Below are 11,701 nucleotides of genomic sequence, written 5' to 3' on the forward strand. Positions count from 1 at the left end.
TGAGCTTAAGTTCTGGGGAAGATTTTTAGGATGAACAATTGTTAACTCCCTGTTTATCAGAAAAGCTCAGGAATTTGCAAAGAGTCAACAATGTAGAAATGGCCAGCCCAAAGCAGGGCTGCTCACAGTAGCTGGCAAGGGTGAGCTGAGACTTCCTCTTCACGAGTGACCACAGGGTCAGAAGAAGTTCTCCCTGCACCACTTCGTGTGACCCTAAAAAAAAAAGCACACCAATGCAAATCAGCATGGAGCTTCAATATCCTGGAGAATTTTTTAATTTATACATGCTGAGACAGGAGATAAACACACAATGCATTCCTATATAGATTTGGTAAAAAAAAAAAAGTCATCAAAACTCTCAGCAGCTAGAAGGTAAGATGGTAGAGTCACTGATTCTATTTCCTAAGAGAAAACTATTTCTTTCTTAGAATTCTATACCCAGGAAAACTATGGCTCAGGGACCCAAGTAAAATAAAAGAATCAGGTGCATAAGATATAGAATAAAATATATCCTATGCCGCCTTTTTCTGTTTGTTTCCATATCTACTAGAAGCTGTTTCCTCCAAACTTGAGAGAAAATCAAGAAAGACAAAGAAAGAGGAGAGGGGAGGAGAGAGGATATGAGGTGGGGAGAGAGAAAAAGATGGGGGAGAAGAGGGCAGGGGAAGAGAGGGAATACCCAGGATGAGAGACAATCCGAGTTTCTGGATTGAAGCATGTGGGAAACCAAGATATTCGGGAGCTCCATGTGGAAATGCCACAGGGCTGGGCGGGAACGGCCGCGAGTGAAAGATTTGTCTGAAAAATCTTTAACAAAGGAAACAGAATTGGAACTTTTGTTCGAGATTTCCTTTTCTCAGCAAAGTATTACAAATTCCAACAAACTCAAGTCATCTGAAGGACATGCAATTTTACAACACTTAGGAAAGATTGTCTGAAGACATTTTCCTTATATAGTTATTATAATGAATATTTAGATGGAAATTGGGAGGATGAGAGGATCAGAAATGTGAGAAGATGGTTGCTAAGCCATACTCCTCATTATGTGAAAAATTAAAACAATATCCCCATAAACATGTTCTTTAGAAATTTGAAGATCAAGAGCTGAGACAATGAAAGTAGTTGCTTAGAAACAAAGTAGAATTGGTAAGGGAATGGCTATTTGTCCATAAACCTTCTAGCTTTATTTGATTTTTTATGTATTATGTATGTCATATTATTAGATATTATGCATCACATTTAATATAAAATTTATTATGTATTATTTAGATTATATATTATATACATTATGTCTTTTATGTATGTACTATATATTTTTATTAATTATATAACACATGCATTTAGTTATTGCTGTTCATACTAAAAGAGCTTTCATACACTACGTTGACTAGGAGCCCAGTGAATATTTTGGGTCCCAGAGTTAAAATTGAACAAATGAAGACATGGTTGTTTACCTAAATCTCTTTCCTCTCAAAATTTCCAAGAGCATGACTAAGAGCTCTTTTCTCAGGGCATCTCCAAAGAGCATCCTGTGAGAGACACCCCCTCCCCGCCATGAATGCTTCTTGTTTCAGGAGCTACAATCAAGCTGGGCTGGGGACAGTGTGAGCACAAGCATCTCACAAAGTGCTCTCTCCTAAGCTCCATCAAACATACCACCCATATTACTTCAACCAACAGGACCTTCTCCATGTCCCCCTCTCAATGCACTTTTGGGTCAGAAACATAGAGGGTTGACAACCAGATACTTTGAATACATGGACACCAAGATTCTTGGAAGGTAATAAATGCAATACATTATGTTTCTGGGGCTGGAGCGATAGTACAGTGGGTAGGGCGTTTGCCTTGTATGCAGCAGACCCAAGTTCAATCCCCGGCATCCTATATGGTCCCCCAAGCACCGCCAGGAGTAATTCCTGAGTGCAGAGCCAGGAGTAAACCCTGAACATTGCTGGGTATGACCCAAAAAATCAATATATACAGATAGATAGATAGATAGATATACATATATATATAATGTTTCTCTTTTTAATTTTCAACTTTTAGAGGGAAGTGCACATTCATATTAGAAAACACACAACTAAGGGCCAGAGAGAGTATAGCAGGTAATAAAGGAGTAATAAAAAATATAGTTAATTCTTGCCTCACACAAGGCCTACCCTAATTCATCCCCGAGCTCACCAAAAGTGATCCCTGAGAACAGAGCCAGGAGCAAAACCATGAGCAGTAATGGATAGATATGACCCAAACAGTCAACAGAAAGAAAAGAAATACAACAGCTATCAATAAAGCCATTCATTAGCTCTGATCTCTGACTACATAGTTTTACCACAGACTTTTCATAAATGTCATTGTTCTTGAACCATTAACAACATGCTGTCCTCGTCCCTTTTGGTGGCCAATGTGAGTCCAGACAACTAAAGAGGTTTGCTGCGAAGAACTGGAGACCCGTCTTCTCCCTTTTTCTCTCCTTGCTGGCCCTGCTGACTTAGTTCCCAGAATAGCAGAGCAGAAGGTTGTAAAAGTAAAATACTTTCCTGAAAGTAAAATAAAAAGATTTTTAAAAAATCAAGCTCAGCTGGATTCTGATTTAATAGTATCTGGCAAGCTAACTATATTATTTTTGAACACACAGACATAAATTTGATATGAATAATAAAACTGAAGTATAACATGGACAAAGGAAATATAAAATTCACCTAATCTTCAAAAGAAACTCTATACTTGAATAATTAACTATGCTCTATTTATAAAACTAGAATAATTGAAAACAGGATTTTCAGTTGATTCATATAGCCTCTGAAATATTTATTATTGCAAGTCGAAAAGATCTGTCTGGGGTTTGTCACTGAAAATGTCTAAACTCAGTGTCCAGATGTTTATTTAAGTTGCTCCCACAGAGTTCTAATGTCAATAACAGGGGTTATCAGAGAGCATCTCTGTGTATCTTCCTTGACTAATATTCTCATTTCTTCTGCATCTTTGATGTTTTCTTTCATTAAAATTCCTGGCCCATATCCACAAAAATCTGCTGGGCTTGCATTAAAAATTAGTCTGCTGACTTGACATATGATGATGCCCCCTTCTCTACAAAGATAATATTTATCAGCAACTATCACTAAGGCATTAAAATTAGCAGCACAGAGTCCATTTCAGAGAACTTTTTGAAAAGAGACAGAATACAGATTTTAGAATGCCCAACTTGCAGATTCTAACTGCCTGCCCACTTTTTCTCCCTGGTGTCCTAGAAGGCCAGGTTAGAGCAAGCAATGAGCTTTCTCACCGTGATGCATCCTGTCCGCCTCCCTCCTCCCCCACGCTCCCAAAGTCTGTCTTCTTTTGCAAACCTAAAGAAAGATGACTTTAGAATAAAGGAAACCAGGCTCTCTTGTCAAAACTCACTTCCTAAAGTTGCTACAGAATCAGACACCTGAGGAAACATTTTCAAGATATACAATGTCCTTTCCCTCCCTGAGAAAGTGGGCAAAGACAAAGTGAATATAGTTTTGACTAGACCCAATGCAGAACTTATTTTTAATCAGCTACACAAAAGAAATGTATCCATCCTAAAAAAAAAAAAAAAACCCTTCCTCCCAATGCTACCCAAATTTTTCTCAAGTTGTTAACACATCTAGAGTGCAGGGGAAAGAGGGCAAGTAAAAGAAGCTCACGGGAATGAACATCATCCAGGGTTCTGACAACTGGTCAGATTCTCTATGAGTGCTTAAGACCATCCTGATGAGGTTATAATCGTGTTCTTATTCTCTGCTGTTCTCCCGACCAATCAAAACTCACATCTCTTTGAATTACAATACAAAGTGAAGGAAAACACTGACACGGATGTGAAGAACCACTAATGACATTTCACAGTACCTCTGGAAGGGGAAAAAAAAGCATTCATAGGGCCTACATTAAGGAGAAGGTGTTATCTGTAGAAAAATCTCCACCTACCCTCTTTATTTGATTAAATAAAAGATTCATAAATGCATGTAACACAGCCTGAGAGGTAACTTTTTAGAACAAAGTAGGTGCTCAATAAATGTTTTATGAGCTTTTCAGTGAACATTTAGCCTGGCATTTTTATTCTAATGGTACTATATAAAACTAGATATGATTTCAAATACATTTGGGAAATGCCGAGTTAAATTTAAAAACAGGCTTTTCACCCTAGGACCTCTCAACACCTTTCATACATGTTAGGATGATTTTGAGTTCTTCCATAAGTGAAAGGAGCAGACATGAGGGTGACTTTACTAAGTTCATTTCACTACCAAATTAAATCTGGTTTTCTCAGGAGTTGGGTTTTTTGTTTGTTTGGTTTTGGTTGTTTGTTTTTTGTTTGTCCCTTTGGGGTTTTGTTTTGCTTGTTCTGGGGGTTACACCTAGCAGTGCTCAGGGATCACTCCTGATTCTGTGCTCAGGGATCAATCTTAGAGGGACTTTTGGGGACCAAACGTGTTGCTGGGGATTGAACCCAGGTTAGTTACATGCAAAAACTACTGTACCATCTCTGTGGCCCCTCTTAGGATTCTGTTTTAAGAGACACATTTTGGAAGTCATTGACTGAAAAGAATGTCTTTATTTTAGGAACTGAACAAGAAGCTAAATGGCTTGCCAGGCTTCAGTTTACTCGTTATAAAGCAGGAACTCTCCACCTCCCACTCTCCTCTTTGTATCTCCCAAATCCCACCTCCCAATACACTCTGATTCCCTAATCCACAAACTCAGGACTCTTAGGCACTTCAGTCATTCTCTTGTTAATACAATTCTGTGTACATCAAGTGGAGTCTCCAGGGAATGAGTGCCCTTTGAACCCAACATTTGAGCTCATGCAGAATCACCTGGTGATGCAATATAACAGTTTTCTTTCTTTCTCTCTCTCTCTCTCTCTCTCTCTGTGTGTGTGTGTGTGTGTGTGTGTGTGTGTTTAGTGGGAAAGAAGGAACAGTTAGCACCATTATCATCATTTTAGAGAGAGCTGAATGGAATCCATGCTTTGTAACTTCCAACATTTCCAACATTTGTCATTACTAGTATTCTCCCCAGTATTAGTATAAACCAGCACATGCAAGAAATTAAAGGAATAACCAACAGATGCTCTGCCTGCCCCTGCTCCTGTTACCAAGCATCAGCTGAATTCATGCGTGTTTTTTTAAATGTTTATTAGTGAGACATCATGAGGTACAGTTGTAGACTTATAAATTTTTGTGCTTGGGTTTCAATTATACAATGATCAAATACCCATCCCTCCACCAGTGCCCATTTCCCACCACTAGGGATTCTAGTATGCCTCCCACCCCCCATTCCCCCATACCCCCCTGCCTCTGTGGCAGGGCATTCCCTTTTGTTCTCTCTCTCTTATTGGGTGTTGTGGTTTGCAAAAGTGGCAATGGGTGACAATCATATTTGGTCTAACATGCATTTTCTTTTAAGACCAAGGTCAACAGTTTGTTCTGGCAAATAACTTGTTGCCTTCAAGAATGCCCCAGCTTGGCATCACTGGACGGCTACATGCAAAAAAATGGGCTCAGAACTCTGCCTAACACCATGTACAAAGGTAAGATCAAAATGGATTAAAGACCTCAACATCAGACCAGAAACCATAAGATACATTGAAGACAAAGTTGGCAAAACCCTCCATGACATTGAGGCTAATGGTATTTTCAAAGATGACACGCCACTGGCTGAGCAAGTGAAAACAGAGATAGATAAATGGGACTATCTTAAACTAAGAAGCTTCTGTACCTCCAAAGAAACAGTGACCAAAATACAAAGACAGTCTACAGAATGGGAAAGAATATTCGCCGAATACACATCTGACAAGGGGTTGATATCAAGGATATACAAAATACTGGTTGAACTCCACAAGAAGAAAACATCCAACCCCATCCAAAAATGGGGCAATGAAATGAACAGAAACTTTCTCAAAGAAGAAATCCGAATGGCAAAAAAGCACATGAGATAATGCTCTACATCATTAATCATCAGGGAGATGCAGATCAAAACCACAATGAGATACCATCTCACACCTCAGAGACTGGCCCACATTCAAAAGAACAAAAGCAACCGTTGCTGGCGTGGATGTGGCGAGAAAGGGACACTCCTTCACTGTTGGTGGGAATGCCGACTGGTTCAGCCCTTTTGGAAAACAGTATGGACGTTCCTCCAAAAATTAGAAATTGAGCTCCCATTTGACCCAGCAATACCACTCCTGGGAATATATCCCAGAGAGGCAAAAATGTGTAGCCGAAGTGACATCTGCACTTGTTTGTTCATTGCAGCACTCTTTACAGTAGCCAGAAACTGGAAGAGACCTGAGTGCCCAAGAACAGATGACTGGTTAAAGAAACTTTGGTACATCTACACAATGGAGTACTATGTAGCTCTTAGAAAAGATGAAGTCATGAACTTTACATACAAGTGGTACAATATGGAAAGTATCATGCTAAGCGAAATGAGTCAGAAAGAGAGGGATAGACATAGAAAGATAGCATTCATCTGGGGGATATAAAATAATAAAATATGAGATTAATACCCAAGAATAGCTGAGAGCAACACCAGGAGAATTACTCCATAACTTAGAGGCCAGCTGGGTATTCTAGGGGAAAGGACAATTCAGATAGAAAGGGGAACACCAAGTGGAGGGTGTTTGGAGGATCCTCCCAGGAGGGGAGATGTAGGTTGAAAGTAGACTGGACTGAACATGTTCGCCACTCAATGCCTCTTTGGCTGATCACAACACCCAGGAGGAGAGAGAAAACAAAAGGGAATGCCCTGCCACAGTGGCAGGGGGGGATGGGGGGGGAGGGATATTATCCTGGTGGTGGAAAATGGGCACTGGTGGAGGGATGGGTATTTGATCGTGGTATGACCGAAATCCAAGCACAAAAATTTGTAAATCTACAACTGTACCTCATGGTGTTTCACTAATAAAAAAAAAAAAAAAAGAATGCCCCAGCTTTTTTTGAAGAAAAGAATGAATGAAGAGCCCCATACCACAGCACTTCAACTCTTGACTTCAGGAAGATCTAGGACTCCGGGCCAACAGACAGGGCCAAGCAAGATTTACCAAGTGCCTTCACAAACCACTTTGGTGGTTTTACTGAATGAGTTATCAGAGTATCATGCTCAGTAACCAATTACATCAAAGTCTAACTCCAACTTTTAAAAAAAAAAATTTCTATTTTCTACTTTTAAAATTTAGAATGAACTAATGGCAAGTGATCAGGGACAGAAACACATGTCTCGGGCATCAAAACTCAGCAGTTACCATAGCAAGTCACCATGTTAGAAAGCAAGTGGATTGAAAAACTGGAAATACAATGTAGCAGATGCCCAAGGAAGAAATCCATCAGGGTCCTCCCGTTGTTCATCGATTTCTCGAGCTGGCCCAGTAACGTCTCCCTCCATCATGAGACTTCTTGTTACTGTGTTTAATTTTATAATTCAGACCCTAATTCTAGTGGTAAAATTCCACCATAGCAGTAGGTATTATTCTTAGGGACCCTCTGGGTAAAAAAGGTTACATATGGAAATTTCTGGAAGACTATCATCCCTTCCTGATTTCAAGTTATGTCACGTGAATTTTAGCTCATGTTTTTAAACACAAGAGGGAACTGGTTCTAATTTTAGTAACTTACACAATGCTTCTAGATGCAAACTATCCCTGGAAGAAAATACCTGGGTCAAATCTGAAGAGCGCTTGTTTGAGTATGAGATGTCCCAAGGCAACTGTGTTCTTAAAATACAGTCGTGATTAAGCATTTCAGCAACCTGTGAATAAGTAACCATCTTCTAAAGGTAAGATTTCTTTCTTTAAAAAAGAATTTGTTTAACGACAAGGAAGCATTAAAAACACATCCCCTCATTCCCCTGCCCCTACCCCCCCCCCTTCAATTCCCGGCCATGCAACTCAGCCCAGGGATGTTTCTGGGATCCAGAGAGGGGACAATTCCAAGGAAGTAATGTGGCAGGACTTCCTAATGAAAAGCCCGTCTGGGACTTGAGAAATCTGGATTCAATTCTTTGACTCCATCTCCAGCTCCCCGCATAATTAAGAGGGCAGATCAGCTAATCTCTGTCCTTCACTTTGTCCTCTCTGAAACGAGAGTTTGGCTTCTCCAGGGCCCTCCGGAATGCCGTGTCAGCAGATACCGGCACTGAGCTGGGGGCAATTGGGACCTGTGCCCCGCCCCAGCCGCCCCTCCTGCCCTGGCCTGTCTCACACATTAATGTCTTTGGTCACACAGAATCTGGTTGAATGTGAACGAATCCCAGGCAACTCCAAGTTCTCCCTTTACTATAAAAGGCAAAGCAATCTTTCTCTTGTGAAGCACAAATTTCTGTTCCCTTGCCCAAAACTCCTATCAGCATCATGAAAAGACTTAATTAGACCCATGTCAAGAGGAAACCTATTACGGAGGAAAGGACTTCAGCAGGGGAGCAGAGAATCCGGCTTCTGCTGGCAGCTCTGGCAACTGTGAGGCTCCGCAGCGGGCTCTGCTCCTGGAGCAACTGCTGAACAGGCGCCAGCAACCTCAGCAGAACTCAGGTGCCTGCAGGCCAAGCATACATGCAGTCAGTGCTCAATAAATGTTCACTGTTCACATGTCACCTAATTTAATCTTCGCACAATCTGATGTCTTATTTTTATTCCCATTATAATACCTTGGGCTGGAAGGATAGCACAGCGGGTAGGGCGTTTGCCTTGCATGCAGTTGACCCAGGTTCGATTCCTCCACCCCTCTCAGAGAGCCCGGCAACCTACCGAGAGTAACTCGCCCGCACAGCAAAGCCTGGCAAGCTACTCATGAGGTATTCAATATGCCAAACACAGTAACTAGTGTCACAATGGAGACATTACTGGTCCCACTCGAGCAAAATCGATGAAGAATGGGAGGACAGTGACAGTGATTATAATACCTTGTGAAGATCCCTTCAGGTGTGATCGCCAGGCTGTTGGGAGGGAATACAGTCAGAGAACGCAGCTGTCGGCCCTTTGGGAATTGTCTCTACGAAGAATGCTGACTCCTGTAGATAGGCCATGCTGCCTTCCAGGACAGCCACACACCGTGACAGAATGGATGCCACTCGTTCACTCCTAGGGCTGCCCCCTCAAACTGCCAGATGTATGCCAGGCACTTCAGGAAAACAGAAATGGATTCTCAGGCCAGAGCAGTAGTACAAAGGGTAGGTAGAGCACTTGCCTTGCACCAGCCAAGCTGGATTCAACCCCCAGCACCCCGTATGGTCCCCTGAGCACCTCCAGGAATGATTCTTTAGTTCAGGGGTAGAAGTAAGCCCTAAGCATTGACAGGTGTGGCCCAACATCAACAAAAAGAACCCAGCTGCCAAGCAGAACCACAAGCACACCTTACCCTTTCATTTTTTTGTATGTAGCTCTCAATGCCAGCTACAATTTCGCACCAGAAGTGATTCCTGAGTTTAGTTAGAGGACTCTGAGCACTGTCAGGTGCTTCCCCCCCCCCCCAAAAAAAAGGGTTGGGAGGAAGAAATTGATTTTCTTCCAGTTCTGGAAGCCAAAAACCTAGAATCAAGGTATAAACTAGATGGTTACTGCAGGAAGCTCTGCTAAGTGCCCCTTCCATCCACTCCCTGGGCAGCTGCAGGCACTCCTTAACTTGTGTATGCATCACTCACTCACTTTTCTGCTGATCTGCCAGAGGGCCAAAGCTCCCACACCCTACTCAGACAGAATACTGATCACTGCAGCTAGGGCTCATGCCAAATACAGGACCATCTCAACTGGAGGTCCTTCACTGATTATCTTTGCACATAGGGTCACTTTCATAGGCACTGAGGATTAGCTCTTGCACACATCTGGGGAGACAGGGATAGGTTCACTTTCTAGCACACAAGATTTCCATTAGGGAAACAGTTCTCCAGGACCTTGCAAGTTCTCGAAGTCCCTAGCAAAACACCAGAAATCTTTGAAGCACCTCAACACTTTGTCCAGGAACTTGTCCTGCTTCCTTCTTCCCTTCCCTCCCTTCCAGAGCTTTCCAGAGATAATATAAATACCAAGTACTAATTCAAGAGTAAACTAGAGCAATAGCATATTGGGCATGGTGTCTGCCTTGCGTGCAGCCGATCCAGGTTCAATTCCTCCATCCCTCTTGGAGAGCCTGGCAAGCTACCAAGAGTATCCCACCCACACGGCAGAACCTGGCAAGCCCCCTATGGCGTTTTCGATATGCCAGAAACAGTAACAACAAGTCTCACAAAGGAGACGTTACTAGTGCCCGCTCAGCAGATGGATGAACAATGAGATGACAGTGCTACAGTGGAATTCAAAAGTGTGCAGCTTTGTTATAAATTTCAAAATCTCCTAAAACTTAAATCTGCAATTCACGTATTTTCAAATGTTTTTTGAATTCTAACCTAATTCTGCATCATTATAAGCCTTTCTGATGAGATATTTGCAAACATCTCAGTTACCAGAATGTCCTGAATTTTCCTCCCTCCTTTCCTTGTTAGTGCAGTATTTGAACATCTCCCCTTCCTGCCAACCCACATTACCCCCAGGGATCAAAGCCTTGTTCAGATTCACTCCTTCAGGGAGTTTTCTCAGTCTCCTTGCCCAAAATGAGATCCTTGTTCCTCTCTCTTATTCATCTGACCCTGTCTACTTTGCATAAAATGGCATGTAGATGTGGCAACTCTTGGTGGCCCAGGAAGTGGGTTGTTAGAGCTATCTGATCTCTTAGATGCCAGGCCCACCACTGCCCTCTTGACCCCCCCCCCCCCCCCCCCCGTGCTGTCCATACTCTCTCCCTGCTCTTTTCACTCCCTGCCCTGCTCCCTCCCTAGCGTCTAAACCTGTAGTTTTTCATCACCTCCATACATAGGGACCTCGTCCTTAGTCTGCAGTCCTGACTCTTTCCCAAGGTCAGACTCAATTTTCCAGCATGCTCCTTGACATGTCTGTGAGCCCTCCTAGTTGCCCTCACACACATGCAAGCCCAAGGTTGAAGTCATATGCTATCGTCCCAAACATGTTCTCCTACAACTCAGTAACTTCCACCCTGGACCCCAAACTTAAGAACCACCAAGCACTAGAATAACCCTCTTTCTGAAGGAATGTCTACATTATACTCTATGAATGACACAGCCTTTGTAACCCCTGAATTCAGGTCACTCCTGGGGACAGAGAGCAAAGGCATAGCCCCTGGGAGGTCATTCGAGCCAGGCTGGAATCAGGAAGCATGTCAGCTAACAGTGATTAGACGTACTCATTGCCTCTCTTCCTCTGCCAAAGGCCTATGACAGAAATTCTGTTTCCATTTTCACTTGGTAGGGGGATGGAGAGAGCCTACTACAGATGAGCCGTTTGCCCCAAGATGCCTTGGCAGGAAGTGGTGATGTGAACCACTCTCAAGCTGTGCCTTCAAGCTGGACCAGTCCCAAGAGGAAGTGATGCAGAATCTGAGACTCAGGAGGAAGTGAGCTAGGGAAGGCTAGGACCTGGATTGATTCCCAGGTTTCTAGCTCTGCTTCTCTTATTCTCTCTTATCAAGGAAAAGATCTGAGAACTGTACCCACCACAGTTTAGCTGTCTGGACCAAGGAGAGAGAGGGTGTCCTCCCTTGGGCCCAGGGCAAGGCTGTGGAGATATGACCATGAGTGCTTCCTCCACTCATCCTCTCCAACGCCCAGAAAAAGCCAGGAACTGGCTGTTTCA

The sequence above is a fragment of the Sorex fumeus genome, unplaced genomic scaffold (assembly GCF_029834395.1).
Source record: "Sorex fumeus unplaced genomic scaffold, SorFum_2.1 ptg000081l, whole genome shotgun sequence".
In the NCBI taxonomy this organism is placed as follows: domain Eukaryota; kingdom Metazoa; phylum Chordata; class Mammalia; order Eulipotyphla; family Soricidae; genus Sorex; species Sorex fumeus.